The sequence below is a fragment of the Tyto alba genome, unplaced genomic scaffold, assembly GCF_018691265.1.
Source record: "Tyto alba isolate M040663 unplaced genomic scaffold, T.alba_DEE_v4.0 Super-Scaffold_9, whole genome shotgun sequence".
Taxonomy (NCBI): Eukaryota; Metazoa; Chordata; class Aves; order Strigiformes; family Tytonidae; genus Tyto; species Tyto alba.
The window spans coordinates 22,850,972-22,862,472 of NW_024881330.1; the positions used below are offsets into that span (position 1 = coordinate 22,850,972).

Genomic DNA, 11,501 nt, shown 5'->3' on the forward strand with positions numbered 1-11,501 from the left:
ATTATTAACATCACACAATTTTATCTCTGTATCTGCTTCACTGAGTGTGTTTCTTTTAACAGAAATAAATTCTTAATTTTTGTAACACTCTGTACAATGAAAGGTGACCACATCCTGCATGATTTTTAACCAGTGCACATTGGCAAGCACTGCTGAGTACTGTGGTTTTACATCTGTCAGCCTCTGTGAGCTTTAGATGCTGTAATCAGTCATTAGCTTAACAGGTCACTCTCATTTCCTCATTATTTTTTTTTTAATTGATTTTAATTTTATTTGCACATTTACTCCTATTGCAGGAGTGGATGCTTCTCCTGAAGTGTGAGTATATCCCATAGCCATAGTTACAGAAGTGCTGGTGGGGAAAGAAGACTCCTCTGACTCCAAGCTGAGTTTTCTTTCACAGATGTTTTATGAACAATCCTTCTGTTTCTGTAGCAGGTGCTGGAAACTCAAAAATTGGCAGAGAACCCTATTCTAGCTCATGTCCTTTTTAGGTGACTGGTGAAAAATGCAGTGTGTTGTATGTTTGTCATGTTATTTAAGATATGGTTTAAAACAATACTTCTTGAATAGGTGCTGAACCCCACCCCCCCCCTCCAATTACTGTCTTATCAAGGTTCCTTGCCCACAGGTGTGCTGGTGAGAGCCTTGAAAGGAATCACAACTCTTCTTTTACAGCATTAGCATTGCTCAAAGAACTCACTGAAGGTCTGAAAGTGTCCTGGCTGCTTCTTAGTAATTACTGCCCTAAGAAAGCCATTGCATTCTTGTCTGCTGCCACAGAAAGAGTGGAGGGAGGTGAAGCTGGTTGCTTTGCCCCACTGACCCTAGATAATAATCCTAAGTCAGCAAAATATTTAACAATATCTTTCATCTGTGTGAATAGGCCTGTTAACTAATGAGCTGTGTGCAAAAACCCACTGACAGGATTTAAATCTTAAAAATGAAAGTATCAGTGTCTTGAAAAAATGAAGCTAAACTGGTACAGTCTTGTTTGGAGGAGAACAGGGGAGAGAGAAGGTGAAAGAACTAACCTTGCAATGAATCCTTCGTTTTTTGTAATGGCCACTAATTCAGTTTTTCATTGATTTAACTGTTGTAGATGTGAAATGTGGTATGTATCATGCTCATCTGCTAAAATTAGGTTAGAATTGAGTTGGCTTCACTGCAGGTAGGTATTGAGTACTTACACCTTTTTTTTCCTAAATAAATGAAAAAATTATGACTTCTGAATGGTTGTGTGGTTCACTCAATGTTTGGATATATTTGGTTTTATTACAACACTATTGAGGTTTCTGTTATTTTTATTCTTCTAGTGATGTGTTACTCCTATCCTACTATTTCCTACTTTGTCAGCTCTTTCCTGGAGGAGGTTTCTCTAGAGTGTATTTATCTTTCAATTAGCAATGTTTTCTTTGCAGCCCTACTGATTAATTTATTTTGCCTAAGCATAAACCAAGTTGAATATGCAGCATGGCAGATGTAGGAGTAAAGCAGTAAAGACTCTTCAGAACATTTTTTTGAGGTTTTTCATCTCAGATACTTTCCTGGATTCTGCCTAAAAGCCTTCTGCAGAACATTACCAAGGGCAGGATATTGGCTTTGCAAATTTGGTCATCTTGCACCTTATAATACGTGCTGCAGTGCTACCTCCTGTCTGAGAGCTGTGCAGAGCCATTGTGACAGCGTCTGTATGCATTGCTTTGCCATCTCACTAATAGGGGTATTAATTGCAGCATGGCCATGGGCCAGTTTTAAAAACACATTTTGGTGTCTAGCTGTATGGGTATGAAAACCCTGTGAGCTCCTACACATCTCATGCGGGCGGGGACTAGGATGCAGAGGTGCTTTGAGAGGTTCACCAAGCACGTACCCGAATCTTAAGCTGTTAGCACCTTATTTTCCACACTCAGCCCCAGGCGGTGGGGAGCAGGGCTGCTGCACAGCTGCACACAGGAGCTCATTCTCTTTGATACTGCACATATTGACTGCTTGGGCCATCTAAGTAACAGTTCACTTGTTGACCCAAGCTAGTTCTTCAGCCAGGACTTCTGCAGGGGACAGGCTTCAAGCCTTGCATGGCTTCTCTGATTTGGGAAGATCTGTCATCTTAAAAAAAAAAAAAAAAAAAAATCAACATTTACCCACTTTCATTGCAAAGGTAGCCTTGAAAATGCAGCCTGGTCAATTAGAGACAGCAAACTGCATCTGTGAGACCTCTTGGCACTTCATTTTTCCTTAGGCTGCCCCTGTAGATAAAAGTGCAGCCTTAGTTGCCACAGCCACTCTCTGCCCTCCTCCCAGGTCTTATCTAAGGCATCATTTCAATATCTTATCATTGAATAACAATACAAGTTAAAACAGTCTTTCAGTTATTCCAGGGTCTGTGATTGCCTTGCTGGGCCTCTCTTACACGTCTCCCCTTTGAACTGCTCTGGGCAGCCACAATATTTCTGACTTACATTCAGAAGTTGTGCAGCTGGTGCAGAGCAGCAGCATGCTTGGGGTGTGCTGAGGACGTGCTGGGTATGTACTGGAGCTGTGCTGGGGCTACCGCACTGTGCTGGGCACACCATGAGGCTAGATTTGATGGCAATGATGCAGACACTGCTGGGGGAGTGAAGCTTTCAGCAAAGAGTCTTGTGGGAAGCCTTCGTGAAACTGAAGTTGCATGCTTTGCCTGTGACACACTTGAACGGAGGAGCTCATCTTTTAAATGCAGGCCTCTGCAAAGGCAAAACTTGTCCCTCTCCCACAGCTGCAGGAGTAACAACCCTATGTGATAGGCCAGTGCAATCTGTGCCCAATCTGCCAGGCTCTTAGGAGCAGGCTCTCTGCTGAGGATGGGGTTTTGAAAAGCACCCAAGCTGCATCACAGCCAGCTTTGGGTCCAGGATCCTCAGTGTCGAAACTGGAAGTTTTTACTGGAGAACTCCTCCAGCTGTGATCTTTGGCAGCTGCTCAGTTTGTTATTTTTACTTATGGTAAGTATCTTCACTCCCACAAGACACAAAATATATCTTCAAATAAGCAAGGCCCTGCTGGGTGGGATGAACACTGAAGTCCATGTTGGCACTGTGGGCAAAATCCAATTCTGGTCCGAAAGCTGCCCTTTGCAGGGACATCAAAGTGATCGCAGTCCTACCTGTCTGTGTGGTTCCAGTGTAATCACCAGCATTCATCATCACCTTTATTTCCGTCCAGATTTATTATAAATAGCGGTGATCCTTTCCTAGAGCAATTTGTACTACTCCTTGTCTTTGCTTCAAAGGCATTTTGAGTAAACAACCTTATTTTAACAAAGCAGATGGAAACCTTTTTATAGCTGTTGAGGCACTGGCAGTATATACACCCCTCAGTTAGCTCTGTTCTGCAGTACTGCTCTTGGCTGTACTAGGGAAATGTCCGAAGTCACTGCAGTGTTGGATATAACCCATCTCGATTCAGAGAAGGTGGATTATCAAGGTCATAATATTGCTGAATTAGATTTACAGCACTCCAGAGGTACCATTGAGCAAGCTGTATTGATTTCTCTTGCTTCTCGCTAGGAGCTGTTATCTGAAAGCTGAAAGTAAAGCAAAGCCATTAGATCTCCTCAAGAAAGGCACTGGAAAACACCAGTGCTCAGGAATCATGTACATGCCCACTTTGTGCTGGTGCCTCTGTGCTGGCCTGGCCATTGCATCTTCTCACTCACGGGATAATGCTCACTTTGTGCTGGAGCCTCAGCAGCAGCACTCAGACAGTTGCTGCTTTTGGAGAGTGTCCTCTTGAGGTGCAGGACGTTTGGCACAGGTGCCACAGGAGGACACGGTGTCCTTTCTTTGCCATTTCCTCCATCCCCGTGGGTAGCTGCATGTTTCTGACCTTCTCCATTCCCGCAGAACAGTATCCTGGCCTTCAACAAAAGGAGGCTCTTGCTGGGTGGACACATTATTAAACATGTCTGGGTGCGTTATTTTAGTTCATCTGTCTCATTGCACAGGTCCTCCCTAGGTAGCTCACATTATTTGTAGCAAAAAAGACACAGAAAAGGATACTCCTTACTCCTCTACATTAAGTCAAACATTTGTTTATGCAGCAGATGTGGAGATGAAAGGCTGGCTTCAGAGCTGCAGTGTGGCCCGGGCTTTCAGAGGGACACTCAGCTTCAGCTTGGCTGGGTAAGTGCTGCCCTGGACGCCTGCAGATCCACCAGCAGAAGCTTTAGCATTATGCAGCATCCGCGTAGTTTTGGAGCACCCTCCCAATAAGTGGGAGTAGCAGTAGCTTACTCACCTCCTGCAAACACTGTGTGTGCTTCAAAGGCTGCACCAGCCTTGTGAGCCTGGATCTGCTGTCTCTGAGCTGATATTGTACTTGGCACCTTCTGGGGGCTCAGCGGTGTTTCCTGAGGCTGGATGAGGCATGTGAAGCTCCCTGTTTCCTCAGGCTGACAACCGTTTCAGTGATAGGAGACTCCTCTGGTTGTACTGAGGTACGATCATCCATGCTACTTACCTGCGAGCATCCTCCCTGCCAGGGCTTTGGCCCATCCCGGTTAGCGGCTGGTTTGGGGGGTGCCATGGTCATGGTGTTATCCCCAGAGCCCTGTGCACACGGGCGGGCAGCCTGGTTCCCGGGATTCTCCCTCTTGCCCAGCCTGGAGTCCCTTTGGCACATCCTGGGAAATGCTCAGGTGCCATTCTGAAGTCGCAAGAAGGGTTTATAGTGTTGCCCTTACATGTCAGCACCTACTTAGTGGCTGTTTTGAAAGGTAATTTGAAAAGCGGGGTAGTCATCCTCTGTACTTGCTCCACAGGCAGTACAGAAATGAAGGGTCGGGCTGACAGCTCGGCACTGCTGGTACGGGCATCTGACGGTGCTGCTCTGCCCATGTTTGCTTCTTCCAGAGCACATTAATTAAATGAAATGTCATTATGTGGTGTCCAATCACTCTTCTCTTATCAAATTTCATTTATAGGAGGTACAACTGACATTCAGGCTCCCTCTCATCAAGATCCTTCAGCGATTTTGCTACTTCAAACCCTACAAGAGAACAGATGTGCTTCCCTGAGATCTCTAAGTGCTGGGCAGAGTTGGAGGGAAGGACCTTCTGTTTCTGGGGCCATGCTTTTGATTGCGTGTTAATCACCTGGCCTGCACTTGTTTGAAGAGAAAAGATGAAGGGGAGGATGAATAAAACATTGTTATTTTGTCATGTGAAATGGCTTGAGGTAATTTTAACGTTTGGTTTCTTGCCCATCACGGAAGCATTCATGAATTTCTAGCTTTGTCAGGAAAATATTACTTTTTTTCACTGCTGACTACCCTCCTGGTGTGAACTGCATAATTTCTTACTCAGAATAAGATTATTGTAGCCATTTATTTTCTGGTTAAACTGGTGTAAATAAAACAATTACACTGAAATGATTGAATTTTCTCTTTAACACATGAATCACAGATGTAGAATACACAGTTCATTAAAAAAAATGTTCCTACTCCCAAACAAATTTATACTAGAAGATGATCAACAAAAATATACCTTTTTTTTGCTATCTGTTTGGGGAGAAAAGCATAACAAGGCCATATGCTGTATATGCATCCACATTTCATGGGGAATTCATGCAAGCTAATGAGCTTCTGTTCTGTGCTAGGAGACATGGGGTTGTCCCTTTATTCCCACTGAGGGGCTTTCAGTGTTCAAGCTAATTATTCCCACTGATAAGGAACCACGAGGAAGGCAAGTGGCAAATGACAGTGCAGATGCCTCAAGCATTCTATTGCTTCTTTTGGGGGGGAAATATGGAAATGAGAAGGGGTCTAGGTAGGAAACCCCCTGTTCTGGCCACTTCTGGGCTGCACACGTGAGCAGAGAGTGCCTGATACAGACACGGCAGGGTTGCAGTGAACCAGAAGAAACCTAACTCATTTTGATCACACAATTACACGTCTGCTTTACTCCTTTGATGATATGGCTCAGCTTTGCTTCTTTTGATGTTAATTTAATTCTCATTGGCCTTTTATTGTAGCTCAGGGCAACAGACATCAGTTCTTGCAGGATGATAAACAGCAAGCAGCCACGCTCATTCCTGTGTGAGGACTAAGTCAAACGGCTTCTTTGCAATTGTGGTTAACCTAAAGATGCCATCTTCTAGTTTCTTGCAGGGTAGTTTTCCCATAGTGGATAGAAATACAGAATCCCTTAGAACATTTTGGACCCCTCTTCAGTAAATCAAGACATGAAACTGACTGGTCACGACAAATGTCTGGGTAGGTGAGAAGTTAATGACGTTTTTTCTGTCTGTTAATTATGTGAAATGTCTTCTTATCTTAAATTTTGTCAAAGTGTTTATTGTCTCTGGGGACTGCAGCTGGTGGTGAGCTTTCCAGCAAGCAATGGCAATGCCTCCCTGCTGTTGAAGGGTCGTAAATGATCAATTCACTCATGAAATATCTTCACTGTTGGTCATCTGGGACTGATTAGCGAGAAATAATTTAAGTTACAAAGTAGAGACACATCACATCTTTAGCCTTTCCACTTCAGTGGTAGGATATTTGGGGTTTTCTACCTGCTCAGTGGATGACATGGAAACAAGTGGCTGTTTACCCTTTTTCTTGCTATAGGCATTCTCTCTCTCCTCGCTCTCCAGCAATAATGCAATTTGATTTCTTGCTTTGAGAATTAGAAAAGCCATTTCCAAGTGAAGGGAAAATCTTCAAATGTGATTTTGCCATTACTAGGTGCACCACTATTGTGTATTTTTCCAATAGCAGCAACTAGCTCTTATGCTGCTCAAGAAGTCGTACACAGAATATGTGAGATAATACGTGATATATTTAAGTACTGCTAAGTGTCAGGGCCTATCGACCTGCCTGCAGCCTGAGAGATGGGTGTTGGAAGAAAGGATTAGACTAAGGAGCTTTCAGTTATTATTGCTCATAGAATTTTTCAGTTCCTTTCTCTAGCTGTATCAGAAAAGGTAAAGCTGGAGTTTCAAACCAGACCTTTACAGGGAGGTGTTTTACTACCTTCAGGTATTGTATTAAATGGAATGATCTTCATCAGATCTCATTAATGCTCATTCATTTCAATGTGCAAATATGCAAAATGCCTGAAAGGAGCCAGTGGCTATGAGGGGAGGCACAGCTCCCTGCTGGTCATGAGCTTTTCCAGTTGCAAGGCAAGACCATCCCTTCCTTCCTCTGCTTTTATAACTGCCTGACTCCGCAGTTGGTTGCAAGCATCTTGCTTCAGTTACAGCAGCAGCAAAAGCCTTACCTTAGACTGCCCAAAGGGCTGCAGAGGAAGATTGTGCAGATGCATTAAGAAAGAGAAGAATAACTTATTGTTCGCTTTGACCAGGTAAATTAACGGTTATTTGGGTTCTTCCCTGACAGGCAATTAAAATGATGGATTTAAGCATTTGTTGTAAACTTTGTTACCTATGAAGAATGCACACATGGGCTGTTTTTCTCCAAATGGAGTAGGGATAGAGGCTGAAACACAGGCTGGGTTTATTGCTCCCACTCCCAGGTCTTACTCCTGTCCCATACAACTCTTCAGCATGAAAACTTAGTTTTCTCCCTGCAGTATGTTCCCAGGTCTCCTTCTTTTGACTGACCTCCTGATACCATTCTCTGACTGCAGAAATTCTCCCTTCACTGAAGGCATTTCTCACCTGCTTGTGTGTGACTTGTGTTTTCGTGGAGGTTCCTTGTTTTGGTTATTGGACCCCACAAGATGATTTTGACTACATCTCACATTCAGCTGGGACAAAGGCTTGCTCTCATGCAACAAGTTCGTAGCCATAACAGGCCTGCAAGCACAGGTCTCGTTTAGAGTTGTGTTTACCCAAAAGCAGCAGGGATTGCTCATTTGTGTAGGAGGTGAATTTGAGCTACCCACTTGCCTACACTGGCAAAAATAGAGCTTTAAGGCATATTGTCCTTTTGCTTCTTATTCCCTCCTCTCTCCCATGCACTTACCACATTTGCTGACATCCTTGCCTCCATTTTTTTCTCCAAAGACAGCCTCTCACTGCACAGCCACTCCTTGTAAGCATCCAGGGGCTCTCGAAGCACTCACCCAGCTCATCCACCCTTCTCTTGGCTACCCACTCTCAAACTACCCTCCCCACCTGTCACCCATTGCCCCACTCCTCCCACGCTTCACACCTTCTCCTTCACCCCATCTCTGCCTGGCCATTTACTTACTCTTCTGATGTTTAGAAATTACTCATTTTTGTTTTAAACCCCTCTGTAAACAGACTTTCCCATTGCAGGGTGCAGCATCACAGGCTGAATACATTTTCACCTCCCATGAAACCATACTGAAAGCTCTACCCCTTTCCTCTCTGAATCAGTCACCAACCTAGTCCCAGCTGTATATCCTCCACAAACATATCATCAGCACTCCTCCTCCGCCCCCAGGGAGGCAGGCTGCCTAAACCAGGAATAATAATGCAAGAAAAGTAGGTCATCTGCTGTCTGAGAACATGAAATACAAAATTCAGCCACTGAGTGCTGGATGAGGAAAAACAAGACAGTTAAATCAACTATCAAATCAAACTGATAAAGAGCAGAAGTTTCCCTGAATTTTAATGCAAAGCACTTTTCACTTGTCTCACAGCACTGCTGCGAGTACTGGCAGGCCTGAGCTGCCAGCGGCTCTGCCTGCTGCAGGCAGCTCCAGTGGCTTCTGATGTAATTTGCTCACTGGACGTAGCAGCAAGGACTAGATTGCTGATCCAGATTTGAAGGCACATAATTATACTACATGTTGCCATTTTTCACCACTGCCAAATGTTTTTTTTTAATTATTATTATCATTTTTTAAAAAAATACTCTCTGCTGCTCTTAGCCTCTTAATTTGGCTGGGAGGCATTCTGTAGAATAACTTGTTTTAAATGTGGCCAGAAGCCACTGAATTTTCCTATGCAGAAACAGTGACAGGAAAGGGAAGGGAACATGCCAAACATACAAGTTGCAGTCCTTTTATTCCAGTACCATCTCTCCTGTGTTGATACACCTCTGAGAAATGGAGGAAAACCATGAAATAGTCAGAAATGGAATAATCTGTTCACCAAGAATGAGTGTCTCTAGCTGCCATTACTTGTCAGGGACTTATGCCCTAAAGCTTAAAGCTTTATTGAGGTGCATGTGCAAAGAGCTGGAGAAAAATGTGCTGCCTTTGACAGTGCTTCAATTTTACAACTAGGCAGAACGAGCACAATGTCATCATGTCTGGCCAAAGAGTCCCAATAATATTGAAAGATGTTATTATTAACGAATCAGTGAGCACTTCACCACTGTTAACCTGCCACAAACCTTCTGAAAAGCATTTAATGGACTTTGGAGATGGATTTGCACTGCTGTGTGATCAGTGTCTGCCTTTCCCAGTGGTGCTCTCTGCCTACTCTCCTTTCTGCTTGCTGCCCTTCTCTAGGCAGAGCAGGCGCATTTGTCCACGCATCTTTGTGGCTCTCGCACACTCTGCAACCTCTTTTCTTTACAGTGCCCTCTGTGTTTTTTCTAGTTTATACCAGACCCATCTCCTTTTTGAAATGCACACTTTCTCCCTTTCACTGAGCTAAACCCTGAGGAATAAAGGAACATCTGATGTCATGGTGCAGTGTTGTAACAGCTGAGACGTGAACAGTGTAAATGATCAAAGATGAAAGGGGAAGAGAAGCAGTTGGCCTTATTTTCATGATTTCATCAAGAATGTATATAGAGTCTTTGACTTTGTCTTTTCCTTGGGAATTGTGTAGAGAAATGTTGGCAGCATGAATGAAGTTATAGTTGCTCTGCACAAAGCAGGAGCTACAGGAGATAAAATTAATGCTTCATGCATCAAACATTTGGCTGGAAGGTTGGTGATTCACAATTCTTACTTTTTTTTTTTTTTAATCCTAAAGAAAAGTAAGCACAAGGCATGCTCTAAGTAGAAACCGTCATAATGCAAGAATAATGCAATTCCCTGTGTCTTCAGAGATGGTCAATATGCTGTTCATTGCAGGTTGCCATAGAGATGCAATATTATTTTCTTAGCTCAGTGATGTGCACTGAATTCTAATACTTTTATAGGAGTGGCATAAGTTAATAAAAGTCTTTATGGTTCAAACAGAGCTTTTCTTGCTCATCCTTCAAATAAAATTTGAAATCAAGTGTTTGTCTTATGCACAGAGTCCTCCAGTTTGACTAAAATTCAGTGACAGAATAACATTATTACATCTGTGCAACCGTGTTTAGATGTTCTGACACACGTTTTGACTTCACTTACAAAGGATGCTGTTGCACAAAAGTGCACTAATTTCACTAAAATGGGGAGCGAGGGGAAGGGAGGAATGAGAGCGATGGAGAAAACAAACCTAAAGCTTCCCAGACCAAAAGTGTTTGCAGTTCCTTCCACGTGACCTGAGACTACATATGGATAACCGTTTTCCAAAAGCCCACAAACAATATTCAGTTATCACTATGAGTCTCAGCACTCCTCATCAGGTGTCTTGGGTGCCAGCTTTGAAACTGCCCCCTGAAATGATTAGTTAATGGAAATAAAACCCGCTGCTGCTGGTGTGAGGTGTCCAGGAGCAGGCTCAGTGACCTGGCCAGGACCCTGTGATGGTAGGTACGACATGACAGACAGTGGGGACAAGGCCGAGATGCACAATCCAGCGTGGCTGTGGATGATTAAGCCCCCTACCCTCACCTCAATAGATAAGGAAGGAAGGAAATGTTTGTGGCTTGTTGGAGCCAGAGCTGTGGTTTAGATGTATTTCTGATGACAAATCTGAGAGAGAGGAATGTTCAGAAATCTCATGCTGCTGAAGAAGCACCTCTGCATTGTGGTTTTGTTTGTTTGGTGGGGAAGCTATGTTTTGTTTACTGAAATAAAGCACACTGGCTAAACATTAGGAGGCTATAGATATCTGTTGCTGAACTTACGATTTACCCACCTGCTCATCCCCTGTGGCAATGTTGCTCACAGAAGTTCTCCAGATCATTTGCGCTATGATGGTTACCTGTGTCTGCAGCTGCCTGGGGCAGCAGACCTTGAGCTAAGCAGTATTAAATACCGGTATTTAACTCGTCAAGAGTGAATAGAAAAAGCATTAAAAGAATTTTTAGATAACATTGAAATGATGGTCAGAGCCTGAAATGCTGAAACATTTCTTGGCAAGAAAAATCTGTACATCACTGAGCAACTCTTTTCCCCCAAAAATATCTGTTTGAGGTTGTTGGCCCATTTCCTATGTTCCCCAGGGCGGAGGATGCTGCAGGGAAGGAGTTGCTGAGCCTTCCCACTGGGTGAATGGCCGGAGGGACCCCCTTCCTGCAGCCTGTCATGTTGGCATTCAAACATTTGTGTGTCCGTCCAGAGACCAACTTGCCGTGCGGAGTCTGTGCCTGCTGCCTGGGCAGTGCCTCACCACAGGGCCGAGGCTGCGGTGGGGTGGGGACCCCCAGTGCCCATGCACCCTACCAACGTGCTTGCTCCCTCCTGTGAGTCCCAGGGACGG

At 44.0% G+C, this 11,501-nt stretch overlaps 1 long non-coding RNA gene across 1 annotated transcript in view; it reads left to right on the forward strand.

Moving 5' to 3' along the window:
- The window catches only part of LOC122152664, a 30,123-nt gene extending 24,860 nt beyond the window's left edge, over positions 1 to 5,263 (forward strand). Inside the window, exon 3 of the long non-coding RNA XR_006164714.1 lies at positions 4,964 to 5,263. This is a non-coding gene — a long non-coding RNA (uncharacterized LOC122152664). The remainder of the gene's footprint in view (positions 1 to 4,963) is intronic.
- Positions 5,264 to 11,501: the final 6,238 nt, after the last annotated feature.